This window comes from Triticum dicoccoides, chromosome 7B (genome assembly GCF_002162155.2).
Source record: "Triticum dicoccoides isolate Atlit2015 ecotype Zavitan chromosome 7B, WEW_v2.0, whole genome shotgun sequence".
Taxonomy (NCBI): domain Eukaryota; kingdom Viridiplantae; phylum Streptophyta; class Magnoliopsida; order Poales; family Poaceae; genus Triticum; species Triticum dicoccoides.
The window spans coordinates 153,422,393-153,436,321 of NC_041393.1; the positions used below are offsets into that span (position 1 = coordinate 153,422,393).

The window sequence follows — 13,929 nt, forward strand, 5'->3', positions numbered from 1 at the left end:
TGGAGGTAATACCCTACTTCCTGCTTGATTAATATTGATGATATGGGTAGTACAAATGTAGATCTACCACGAGATCGTAGAGGCTAAACCCTAAGAGATAGCCTATGATGGTATGATTGTAATTGTGATCGGCCTTCTAAGGACCAACCTCTCCAGTTTATATAGACACGGGAGAGGGCTAGGGTTTACATGGAGTCAGTTACAAGAAAGGAAACACAATATCCGGATCGCCAAGCTTGCCTTCCACGCAAAGGAGAGTCCCATCCGGACACGGGCCGAAGTCTTGAGTCTTGTATCTTCACGCTTCAATAGTCCGGACGATGTATATAGTCCAGCTGTCCGGATACCCCCTAATCCAGGACTCCCTCAGCTGCTGCCAGGGTCAGTATTGAAGGTTGAGAGGAGGACACCAGGCTAGCCTTCTGGAGATCGAAGGGCTGGCCTACAACGAGAGCTATCCAACGCAGGACATCCCTGTCGTTCTTAAAGCCTACAGTAACGAATTTCACTCTTTTGTCCTTGAGGAAGTTCTTAAAATCCTAGCATTCAACGTCGGCATGGCATATGTGGTAGATCAAGAAAACGTTATGTACGCAAACCTGGATCACGACGGGCTTCTTCCTCTCTTCCTCCTTTAGATCCTTTTCTCGTCCCAGGACTGTGGTGTACTCAACATCTAGCCCAGCGACCCACTCATCCGTTGAACTGTTGAACATGCGTAGGAAGCGAGCAAGCCATGCTTTCACCGTCGCGGATCCATGTGTGTAGATGACGATGAACTGATCGTCGGTGATGGCTCTAACCTGGTACTCAGTGGCGACCATGGAGATTTGGGAGGCCATGGATTTTGGAGGAGGGTTAGGAGAAGTTGAACTGTTGTACCCCGCAAAAACTGGGAGCGAACTAATGTCAAAGGACGGGATGACTGGGAGCAAACTGTTGTGAGGTAGAAGACGGGGATGAGTAGGGCGTGCGAATGGCGTGGGGTTGCTGGCTTGCCCGGTGGATAAACGGCTGCAAGCCCCCAAAGAGTTCTCGAGAACTATGTGGGACCCACTAGATGTCATGTCTACTAGACCCATATCGTAGGCCTGACGGTATAGCTTATGCCTGTTCGTACGCCATGCCGGCGCGTGGATGTAACTTCACTTAATTCCGTCAACCGTCACGCCTCCCACGACCTTTGCCTCCCTCGTGCGGTTGCGCCCTTTGAGACTTCGACCGGCTATAAATGAGCATTTTTTGCCTACTCCGCATGCATGATACTCCCTCTGGTCCTTTTTAGTCCCGTCAACCGTTTGCAAAGTGTTTGACCAAATTTATACTTTTTTAACACCACCTTATATTAATTAACCAGCCACACCAGTACACTCGTTCGATATAATATTCACCACACAGGGCGGTACGTTATTTACAAGAATACCATCTAATCTATTGTCAAAGCTATACTTAGCGATTAAGTGTGCCACCTTATTGGCCGAACGGCTAATCTTTGACAATTGAAGATTGTTGATCAACTTCGAGATGCTCAACGCTTTCATCTTCAGGTCACGCATAGCAGATGTGTCATAGTCCCCCGATGCAAGAGATGCTACCACAAAAGCGTAATCAGTCTATAAAATTACAGGATTATGAAGAGAAATACCTATGTAGAGACCGGCAATGCAAGCCCTAAGCTCCGCTTCTTCCACGCTTTGACAGGCATCAATGAAACCCCACGACCAAATTTATACTAAAAATATCAATATCTACAATACTGATTATAATGTTTATAAGAACTACGTTTTATAATGAGTGTAAAAATATTGATTTGACATTGTGAATGTTGATACTCCCTCCGTCTAGGTGAGTAAGTCATCTTAGGCTGTGCACCGTGACCAAGGAGGAGGGGAAAACAAGAGACATTAATGTTTATTTGCTAATTAAATAGTATTGCATGCAATGAACTAACCACTGCATGTCATGTTTGATAGTCTCACATCATTAAAAGCATGCACACCCTCATCTCTTATTGGTTGATATATCAAGAAACAAGAAACAAGGTAGAAGTTAATGCACCACGCCTGCGTGTTTTGGTATTATTTGGTTTTCGTAAGATGACTTACACACCTAGCTATTAGAGTACCACTACCTCCCTTCTAGTTTAAAGGGCTCGACTCAAAAATTTCACCTACTCTTAGCAAGATAGTAGAGGCGTTGGAATTGTTTTTGAAGTCTGCAAAAGTACTCAACTAATGCTGTCGTTCTTCACAAAAAAATTGTGTTTACCAATGCATGCATGAACACTAGTTACTCTAACCCCCTCTCTTCTTTAATTCTTTGCCACATCAGCATGTTTGCTATTCCCGTGTGCATGATACCAGCTAAGATACCACCATTATGGCCAGCCTTAATCATCGCATGCAATAATTTAGTGCACCTTGAAATATGAACACGTGTGGGGCGTGTATGTTTTTAATGACTTGAGACTATACCTAGCCCGACATGCAAGATGACTTATTATGCACCGTTCCCCATACCTGCAGGAAGCCCGGTCGTCTCCAAATCTTTTCCTCTCCATGTGTGGAAACAATATGCCTGCCAAACTCTCCTTCTCCCTCCGGCGGTCCCACCACTCCACCCCGTGTGAAAAAATCTGCATGCATGACTCTCCTGCCCCCGTGCTCGTCCAATCCATTGTGACCAGCAATATTTCCACCCCTTCGCTCCCCCGTAATTTACTCCAACAAATATGCCCATGTAGCTTTTACTTAACTTCAGGTGCATTGGGTCACTGACATATGGGCCCAGCAGGGTACTGGCCAACATGTCAGTGATGTAACTGGACCTGCAGTTAAGTCAGTGCAGCTCAGTCCATATCTTACGTAGGTGTGCCATTGCTCGCTATAAATACTGCGCCTCCCACGACATCGCTATCTCCTCCCCCTCAAGTTCACGTTCATCGCTATCTCCTCCCCCTCCCTCTCACGTTGACCACCATTGCATCGCCCCTCCCAAGCCCTAGGAGCCCCTCGCTGCACCGCACGGGCGGTCACGCGCCGCCGTTCTGTTCCTCGCCGCCACTAGTCGAGGAGGACGCGTCGCCGTTCCGTTCCTCGCCGCCACTAGTCAAGGAGGACGCATCGGTGTTCTGCTCCTCGCCGCGATGCGACGCGTCGCCGTTCCATTCCTCGCCGCCACTAGTCGAGGAGGACACGTCGGTGTTCCGCTCCTCGCCGCGACGCGTCGAGGTGGACGCGTCGGTGTTCCCTATCTCGCCAGCACGCACGTCGGAGGACGCGTCGTCTCCCCGCTACGAGGAGAACGCCGCGCCGCCCGCCGAGCCCCCCAGCCTTGAGGAGCTTTGGAACGAAATGGATGTTGCCTTGTGGGAGGCTTTGCCTCCAACAGAGCAAGACAAAATAGAGGCGGAGAAGAAGGCCGAGGAAGAGAAGCGCACCACGCAACAAGCTTTCTGGGAGATCTATGTCGCGTCCGAGAGAGTCAGGCAATTGGTTCTTTGGCAGAAGGCTCGTGCGAGGGCCGTGAGGGTGGCGGAGGACGCCCGTGCCGATGCCCTGAGTGCAGTCGGGCCCAAGCGCCTCATCTACTCTTGGCGGTATGTGGACCGGGTGCACGCTTCCAGCCAGGAGGAGTACCTGTTGGCGCAGGATCACCACACCGGTGAGATCGCGCTCGCCCGCCGGCAAGCTGCCAATCAACACCTCGCGAGTTGCGAGGATGAGGAAGAGGCATTGTGTCGGCGCGCTAGGAAACGGCCGCGCACCAGGGCACTCGTGGCGCGCCGCAAGCGCTCCTGCGAGCGCTGTGGCTTTTAGGAGGAGTATAATTTTTGTTTCATAAGGCGATCTCATTAGTTTTGGGACGCAAATGATAAATCCGGAATGTTCAGGAATTTATAGTGTCCTTAATTAAGTATGTAAAAGTGAAAGTTTGGAAACGTTGTGTATTATTACGCATTTTGCAAGTACGTGCATATAGCACAAACTTTACTATATACTATCGGACTACACGTCTCTCTCGATATATGCTTGCAGACTGTGCTACTCCCTTCGTCCAGGTCAATAAGTCATCTTTGGTTGTGCATGGTGACCAAGAAGGAGGGAAGACTTGTACACCTAGACGGAGGGAGTACTACTATTACTTATATACGTGCAAATGCACATTTTAACATTACGATGTGGTTTTTGTAAAAGTAGAAAAACAGCACTAGTCAAGCTTGTGAAACGATTCAATGCAAAACAAATGCAAAAATGCTCGTTTGATTGTTTACTTTTAGCATCCTTCTCTATGGTTATTTCTCTATCGTACTTTGTACGGAGTATCTCACTGGTTGGAAAGGCATGCAAATTCCCAAACCGCTTCGTACACCCTGTATCGAATTTTTTGCCTAACAAGTTGTGTCGTGCAATTGGAATTCCAACTTGAGTACTACTGCTAGTAGGAGTACCAGGGGCCAATTCTTTTAGGCTTCTAGATTAGTAATCCCATAACTACTACCTCCGTCCTGGTTTATTGGTCCCCATTGTAATCTGTGTCAAATTTTGATCATAAATTTAACTAATGAAATGTTAGTGCATGTCACATGCACTACTCCATCCGTCTAGGTGAGTAAGTCATCTTAGGCTGTGCACCGTGACCAAGGAGGAGGAGAAAACGAGAAACATTAATGTTTATTTGCTAACTAATAGTATTGCATGCAATGAACTAACCACTGCATGTCATGTTTGATATCTCAAGTCATTAAAAGCATGCACACTCTTTATCTCTTATTGGTTGATATGTCAAGAAACACAAAACGAGGTAGAAGTTAATGCACCACGCCTAAGTGTTTTGGGATTATTTGGTTTTCGTAAGATGACTTATACAACTAGATGCACCGCGCCTAAGTGTTTTGAGTAACATTTTATCGGTTAAATCTTTGGTCAAAATTTAGCACAAATTACAATGGTGAGGAATAAACCAGGACGGAGTAGTAGTTTAGAAGCCCAAATAAATGAGTGAGGCGACTTATTGTTACTCTCCACTGTGACTAGTCTTGTGGGAAAAGATGGGGAAGCCGCCAAAAGAACTGGCCCTAGGAGTAGTAGCTAGGGATCGAGTGTGGGAGATGAACCAGAGAAAGTAAATGCAGAGAGATGAAATGCAAAAAAGACGGAGGGATGTGATGGTTGCTTGTCCGTTTATTTTACTAGGCCACTTATTACTGGGAGTGGTTGGGTTTTGTGATATGACGGCTTTACTGCCGCGCCACGAGCGGGGTGAGAGGTGAGACTCCCGTGCAGCGCCGCCCTCTACACTTGTACTACATCGGTCGTGGTTTATTAGTCCCCCATTGAATTTGACTGAAGATTTAACTAACAAAATGTTAGTGCATGTCAACAAAAACTATATCATTGGATTCGTATTTGAACATAGTTTTGAATGATATAATTTTAGGTGACATGCATCAGTATTTATCGTACTATATATAATGTTAGTTTAATTTTTGGTTGTACTAATCTATAGTAGTAAGGTGCCCGTGCGTTGCACCAAAGAGTGAAATGCATTGATCAGGGAGTTGTTTATTTTGACAAAGGATGTGGGGGTCATCTCATGTGTAACGGGTGTCGATAGGTTTCTTCGGATATTTTCTCATCTCTAGAGCTCACAAACATCCGGGTGAAATAGATAAAAAGGTATCTTTTGCAAACAAAAGCGTTCAACTGTTCAACCCGCATCAAAAACTTGTGAAGAAATAACACTTATTGTGCTTTGCAAGAAATGATCTTTAAGAATTAGTTTTTGAGTATCGATTGTTATACATGTTGGCTACAGATGACATGGCACTTTCTTATAGTCAATAGTTAGCTATACTATTAAGTAATATTAACCATGCACTTATACACCTAGATGGAGGGATTAAATCAGGATGACTTGCAAGGGGGCAAAGGAGATGCAAGAAATGGTTCATCGTAAGTCTTTCACCAGTAATATAGTAAAAATTCATACATGGAAGATTCTAGACTAAACCATAAACGAATACACTTTTATTCATGTGCGATACTCCAATAGAGAAAGATCCTGCATGGAAGTCTCCACATGCTTAGACAGCGGATTACATTGAGGGAAGACTAATGATCAACATTTAACTTGATAATGCGTATTTTTTTAGAAGAACAGGGAGGCTCCTCCCCGGTTCCATTATCAAATGAAACCCAAAGTGTCTTACATCAGCTCACTGAGAGGAGAAGTTCAAAGGAAGGACTGCGGCGAAAGCCACTCAAGTTTAACGACAAGCTTACAGAATCAAAAACGGCAAAGACACGGGCCATAAGCGCCCACACACACACTACATGTTTTCTAAGTGCACTTGATAATGCGTATATCCAGGTGAACCTCCTTGGAGTACCCGTGCACCGCGTCGGCGGGTAAAGGATGCCATGGGTTTTCCAAGTCCACATTGCCGGGATAGTCCCAGCTCCTCAGAGTCCAAGTCCATCCGATGAGGCCGGTGTCACCGCCCACGCGACCCGGAGGGGTAGTAACATTGACCACACACCCGTACATTTGCCTCGTGTTAGTGTCAGCGTCAGCGGCCACGCCCCTGACGCACATTACAGAGACAGGGCGGCGGCCTGCGTGGGCCTCGCCGGTGCCCACGATCAAGAGGAAGACGCTGCCGTCCTCCTCCGAGACTAGCAGGCGGCGATGATCCTCTAGCGACTCCGGCATGGTGAACCGGTAGCACGTGTCGTACTTGATGTTCTCCGCCAAGGGCCAGTAGTGACCGCTGCACGCATCCGTGAGGTGATGCACCATGTCCGTCGGCGAGCCACAAAACGGCATCGGGCAGTAATAGCAGTTGACGAAGGGCTCCTTGGAGGCATTGACCAGGCTGTCCATGAAACGGGAGTGGCTATAGGGGACGTTGCGCCAGTTGAATATATGAGCAAGTTACTACGAGATTTAATCCGAATAAGCACAAAATAAATCATGATGGCTATAACAGAGATGAAACTAATCATGTGGACTAGCATAGTAGTAGGATACAGAGTAGAATCATGAATTCTACCACGATTTCGAACAGGAAGGACAGAAACACATACGGTGCAATGGGAGCAGCACCGTTGGCGTTGAGGTTGTCACCCATGTCGTTGAGGAAGAGGTTGCCGAGGTCGGGGAAGAAGTCGTCGTCGGTGAAGTCGTGGCTGCTAGCAGTCGCGAGAGTGCGCTCACCAGATTTCAACAGCGCCCGCCGAATGGAGCGCAGGAGGGAGTGGCTGTAGGGGACGTTGCGGCCGCCAAATGGAGCATGGGAGTAGCACACAAAGCAGTAGATGGTGTCCTTACTAGTACTCCCTAGTCTCTATCTATCTATATCTATATATATCTACTCTTATAGAAAACCGAGTTGGTGATGATGGTATGCCTGCCATCTTGTAATATAGACCGTCCGATCTAATATCTGACGGATAGAAAGCCAACTATGACAAATTTACAAAAGATACCCGCACCTCTCTCCACATTTATAGATAAGGCCTTGCCTCGTTCATCCTTATCTCCCACAACCTCGTGCTCCTCCCTATGTCTCTATCTCTACTACTCTTTTTTATAACAAATCGAATAGTGATGCGCCGTCCACTGCACGCCCGGCTGAACACACCTCCTCGCATCCATCATCACCAACTGAGTCTTTTATAGGAGTAGGAGTAGAGAAAAAACCGAGTTGGTGATGATGGTGTGCCATGCAATGCACGGTCATCTTGCTATTTTTTTGCATGTAAGTCCAAACACCACATAGACATGGTCTTGGAGCACGGTTCGTAGTCATTCCACGATCGGGCATTGAAGTTTGTAACTATTTTAGATTAGAATATACTACTCCTTCGGTGCTAGTAGTAGAGCAGAGTCCTACTCTACTACTCTACTCTAGCAAGCTAGGGCATAGTACTGTAGTAGGTACTGTAGGGAGTACCAGTACTGTGATCACTCAAGCAAGTTGTGTGGCATCGATATGACCCTACGCTGCTGGTATGTGTCTCGTAAGTCAAGCGACATGCTGTAGTCAACATCACATGTCCACATCCTGCAGCACATATTCTCTTCTCCATCTTTGTCCGCACATAATCTCGTCCAAGTTTCCATCGCCGCTAAGGCGCCTCCCCCCTCATCCGAAACCCAAGCACTAACAATGGCAGAACCGAGCAGCGTCTGCCGAAAGAGTGGCTGGAATTTGCTCCCCACAGAGGTAATCAATCTCATTGTTTCGTGTGTAGACAATCTCAGTACCATGCCGCTCGCCGCGTGCTCGTCGGGGCTATACTGTTTACTCAAAGCCCTCAGGCCGGAGCTTTTTAAGCCAGCTCCTTGCTTGCTGATGCCGCCTGATCTTCAGAAATGGCGTGTCACGTAGCATAACGATCGTAAGGTGGCGAGGATCAACCCCCTTCACTGTGATCCGATCCCCGTCAGCCTCAGCTACATTAACGGTATGTACTGGGTCGGCATGAACACGTCTTGGATGGTGCTCATCGACGGTCGCGGCAGCTGGATGCTCGTGGAGGTCTACACCCGGCGATTGATCCCCCTTCCTTCGATTAAGACTGCACTCCTTTGGCACCGCGGCCCAAAATACTCGGAATCTTACAGTAGCCAACATGATACCAAGTTTGATTTGCTCAAGGTTGTAATCTGCCAAGTGCCAACAAGATCCGTGAATTATAAAGATTTCAGGCTAATTGCGTTCTTCAACCGCGGTCTCGCCTATCTGACAAGTCACTGCGGTAAGTGGATAAATCTGCACGTCCATCGCAGGATCATACATCCTCCATGGTTCTCTGATGACATTGAACACAAGGGCTTCATTTACGCTGTCGACTCCATCTATGGCTGGACGTATTGCTGGCCTACTCCAGTCATCGCTACAAATGGTTGTTACAACACTATGTTACTTTCCTATGATATCATGATGGCTTGCTTATATTACTGTCAACATTTACTGAAAAAATATTCATGCTCATAACATGCTGTTCTTAAGATTGACTAAATCAAGAGCCCTTTTTTATTTGACTCCAACTTGATATGATGTTGTAGGGCGCCTGGTGTCCCTACCCTTCCTAATCCAAGAACCTTTCAAAGAAAAGCGGCATGGCAGTTGCAGGTGGTTCCTGGCTTGATCAGACGACAGCAAAAGATTGATGATCGTTCGCACGTACCAGACGTGTTCTTTCGCAGAATACAATCACAGTCAATGCAAGGTCTTTGAGCAGGATCCCAGCTTCTCTGGGCCTTCAGGAATTTTTGACTGGAGGCTGGTAAGTAGCCTTGGTACACGCTCTCTGTTTGTTGGACTGAATTATCCAATTAACCAGGAGATAACCGACGGCAAGGATCATGATGGCAGCGTGGTTTCGTTCATCAGGCAAAACTGTGTGTACACAGCGTACCATGCGTCTCTGCATGCACCATACCCTGATATGTGCTGCCACGCTCTGCAGCCCAAAGTAGGAGAGAGGGTCGCAAGTATCAGACTTCGACCTGCTCGCTGGAGTTTCCCCCCTCAGGCACCCATCTGGTTCAAGCCGTCAGCCAATCTCCACAGCTTAATAAATAGTAACGTCTAACTGAGCCAGTTAGTTAGATGCGTACACTTGGTGTAGTAGGATCTTTATTTAGTTTGATGCATACACTTGTTCTTTTTTGGTAGCCCTTTTGTAATGATGGCTGATGTTTGGTTTGGAAGAGAGAGCTGCATCTTCACTCTTCTGGCCTGCTTACTTCTTCTGTTGCACCCCCACCCTCGTTGCTGCTGCTGCTGTTTTCAATGTACAATCAGTAGTATATTTCGTCTGTTGGTTGAGTAAACGTGTTGTTAGAACGACAAACACAATGTTTTGGAAGTCGTTGCACGGTTCGATCCTTTAGTGCCCCGTACCGTACGTAGCTCATACTATTTTTCGTACGGAACACATTTTCCACTGATGAAGGCCCAATAGAGAAGCCCATAATTAGCTAGAAGGGAGGCTGTCACATGAATCCGGACCAGGTACATGCTCATGGTCCCCTAAACATAAATAAGTAAATAAATAAATAAAGCTAAATGCTCATGCACCAGTTCTTTGGGCAAATAGGTAGCCCAGTATTTCTTTTTGAAAAATACCCAAGCTAGGCCTATTTATTTTCTCCGAATTACTAGGCTGCAAATCTTTCAAGACAAGGAGGGATGCATTCCGTCCTGGCCAAAGAGTATGGTCAATGTCTGTTAAAAGTAATATCAAAAGGGGTTGAAAATTCCAAAAAAATATAGCAAATGGGATATTAGTTTTTTTGGTTTTTGTTCTTCACTGATATATTATATGTATTTCATTGGATTTAACATGACATAGTACTAATTTATTTTTAAATTTGTTTTAGTATGCCTATTATTTTTTGGATTAAGAATATTTCGTTCCCCAGCAAAAAATTGTGAATTTTCAAAATTTCCCACATATTTAGTTTATTTTTTGACCCTGGTACTGACCAGAAAATGGCCGGCAATTCTAAAAATGGAAAACGGACTGCAATAAATTCCATATGAATTAGAAAATGAGTAAAGATTATAAAAACAATAGCAAATGGGATGTACACGCCATAGATTTCGAGGCTGACTTGTTTGCGCAAGGCTTTGTCAGTGAACACACGATTCTAGCAGTAGTGATTGTTGGATATCCATCCAACGGCCGACGTGCTTCTTCAATCTCTGATCTTCCTGCTCCAGCCGCCTAAACTAGCGCGGGCGGGACTGCCTGCTCCCTCCTCTTGTGGCCCGATGTGATGCCGCGTAGGCTTCCTCGGCCCACCCTACTCCCTCCGCTGGCCTGGCCGCACGCAATCAACTGCCTCCTTATTACGCGAAAAAATGATTTCTCCCACGGACATCTGGGGCGCACCGGTTGGGAGGCTGACCTGTGGGCCTACTACATTGACGCGTACGTAGGGATTGTCAACTTAGTCAACAAACGATTCTAGCAGCAGTAACCGTTGGATTTGAATCAAACGGTCCCGCTGCTTCTTCAATCGCTGCTCTTCTTGCACCAGCCGCCCAAACCAGCGACGGGGAGATCGCCTGCTCCTGCCTCCAGTGGCCGGCTGTGCTGCCGTTGAGGCCTCATCGCCCCCTACTACTCCCACCGCTAGCCAGGCCCTGCGGCGACGGCACCCTCACACCACAGCCGAACCAGTGAACCCTCGTACTCCTCTCCGCGTGGGCATCCACTACCGCGTCTTCCATGGCTCCACATCATCCCCTTCCTAGGCCTCGCCGTCGTCCACCGCCTTGGTGCTCTCGGCGCAGCATGGTCAATGTGGTCAACGACATTCCATCGGAAGAGTACTATACGTGGAGAGGCTGACAGCTGGGTTCATGGCCACAACCCAGTTTTTTGTGATTTGCCAAGTAAGTCACTTTGTCAGGCCTGTTGGGCTGCAAATCTTTCAAGACGAGGAGAGCTTTCATTCGGCTGGCCGAGAAAATGGCCCATCAGTAATGAGAAATGGGTTGTACATTTTTAAAACACATCAAACCGGCAATTAGTTTCAAATATCTTTTTTTTCATTTCAAGATTCTAAATTACATTAATTTTTATGCATGGAGAATTTGTTGGATTTTATATTGATATACATTTATTTTTAAAATCAGTTTGAAGGTGAGTCGAAATTTCGGGATTAAAAACAATTTGGACCGCACCGAAATATGCAAAATTTTGTATAATTTTTTAACCATGGCCACAATATGGGCTGTAATGCTAACAAAAAAGAATATGGGCTCCAAAAAAATCTTAAGAATTAGCAAATGTGCTGTAAATTATTAAAAATAATGGTAGATGGGTTGTATGCTGTTTTCCACAGATTTGAGGCTTTCCTAAAAAAAGGTTGACGCACAAGCAGTGACTGTTGGATGGCCATCCAACGACCGTCGTGCTTCTTCAATATGCTCTTCCTGCTCCAGCCGCTCAAACAAGCGCCGACGGGACTGCCTGCTCCCTCCTCCCTACGGCCGGCTCTGACAGCTCGGACCCACCAGCTATATCTTCGCACGCAAGGAAGTGCCTCCTTATTACGAACAAAAAAATGAATACTCCCCCTGTTAGCTGGGACCCAGTATAGTGGCAGGCTGACTTGGGGGCCTACTAAGTCGACGGGGACGGAGGGCTTTGTCAACTTAGTCAATATGCACGATTCTAGCTCTAGTGACCGTACGATGTCTATCCAACGGCCGTAGTGCTTCTTCAACCTCTGGTCTTCTTGCTCCAGCTGCCCAAACCAGCGCCAAACGTGCCTCGTGCTCCAGCCTCTCGTGGCCGGCTGCGATGCGGCGGAGGCGTCACCGCTCCCTACTACTCCCACCGTTGGCCAGGCCATCCCTCTACTCACCCACACCCCTGTTATTCTGCAGCGACGGCAGCCTCACACCACAACGAACCAGTGAACCCTCATACTCCTCTACGCGTGGGCATCCACTGCCGCGTCTTCCCCGGCTCCGCGTCGTCCCCTTCGTAGGCCTCGCCGTCGTCCACCGCCCTGGTGCTCTCAGCACGGCGTGGTCAACGTGGTCAAGGAACGGCTTCCATCGGACGTGGATTGTATGTGGAGAGGCTAACAGCTGGGTCCATGGCCGCAGCAAGGAAGTGCTTCCTTGTTACGCGCAAAATAATTATTCCTCCACCTGACACCGGGGACCCACCGGACGGGCCACCATATTTCGCGAAAAAAACGGTTCCCCCTGACAGCTGGGACCCACCAGCTACACCTTCGCGCGCAAGGAAGTGCGTCCGGGCAAAAAAAAACCAAACGATTCGCCCCCATGACTGTTGGGACCCACCAGCTACATCTTCGCACGCAAGGAAGTGCGTCCGGGCAAAAAAAACGATTCGCCCCCCCTGATTGCTAGGACCCACCAGCTACATCTTCGCATGCAAGGAAGTGCGTCCGGGAAAAAAAAATGATTTGCCCTCTGACTGCTGGGACCCACCAGCTACATCTTCGCAGGCAAGGAAGTGCCTGACAGTCGGGACCCACCTGGTCGAAGCGTACTTAGCGTTGTCATTCTGGTCGCGAACGTGTACGTACATACTGGTCGATGTAGAGGCACGCACGTGTCATAGTAGTGGCGCGCACGTGTCATAGTAGAGGCGCGCACGTAGCATGTACACGTACCTACAGCGGCGAGGGTGCAAGAAAGAAAATACGGCCATGTACGTACATACGGGCAGGGTCTCGAAGGCCTACTCGCGCATACGTACATAGCTAGGTCGGAACGGAGAAGTAGCGTCGTCGTCGTGTTCATGGGGAGCCAACTGGCTGGGTCAGAACGGAATGCGTGGTCGTGTTCATCGGGAGGGCTTGGATGGAACAGGCGATGGAAACGAGTCCTGGCGTACCGCACAACGGAGGAAACGACCTTGTGTTCGACCGGCCATGTTCGAAACAGGATCATGTTGATCGGGAGGGTCCTGGCGTACTGCAAAACGGAGGAAATGGACCTCCTACGGTCGAAACGGGGGTCCTGTTGATCGGGAGGGGTGTGGCGTACCACAAAACGGAGGGAACAGACCTCCTACGGTCGAAACGGGGGTCCTGTTCATCGCGAGGGGTGTGGCGTACCGCAAAACGGGACTCCACAGGATACTGTTCATCTCCACCGTCGACCTCCTCCAGCCTCCACGGGCTACCGTCAACCTCCTCAAGCCTCCACGGGCTCCTGTTCATCCAGCCTCCATGGCGCGCTACTCCACCGGCTACTATTCAACCACACCTCCACCGTCTACTGTTCATCCAGCCCTCCACCGTCTACTGTTCATCCAGCCCTCCACACCACGCCTGTTCAACCACGCCTCCACGGGCACCCCTCCACCGTCTACTGTTCATCCAGCTGTCCACACCACGGGGTCCTGTTCATCTAGAGGCAAC

The 13,929-nt window shown here is 48.1% G+C and overlaps 1 long non-coding RNA gene across 1 annotated transcript in view; it reads right to left on the reverse strand.

Moving 5' to 3' along the window:
• Nucleotides 1-4,423: 4,423 nt before the first annotated feature.
• Nucleotides 4,424-13,929, reverse strand: part of LOC119336135 — a 21,282-nt gene continuing 11,776 nt past the window's right edge. The window contains exons 2-3 of the long non-coding RNA XR_005162223.1: nt 13,418-13,420; nt 4,424-4,434 (exon numbers count right to left, since the gene is read on the reverse strand). This is a non-coding gene — a long non-coding RNA (uncharacterized LOC119336135). The remainder of the gene's footprint in view (nt 4,435-13,417; nt 13,421-13,929) is intronic.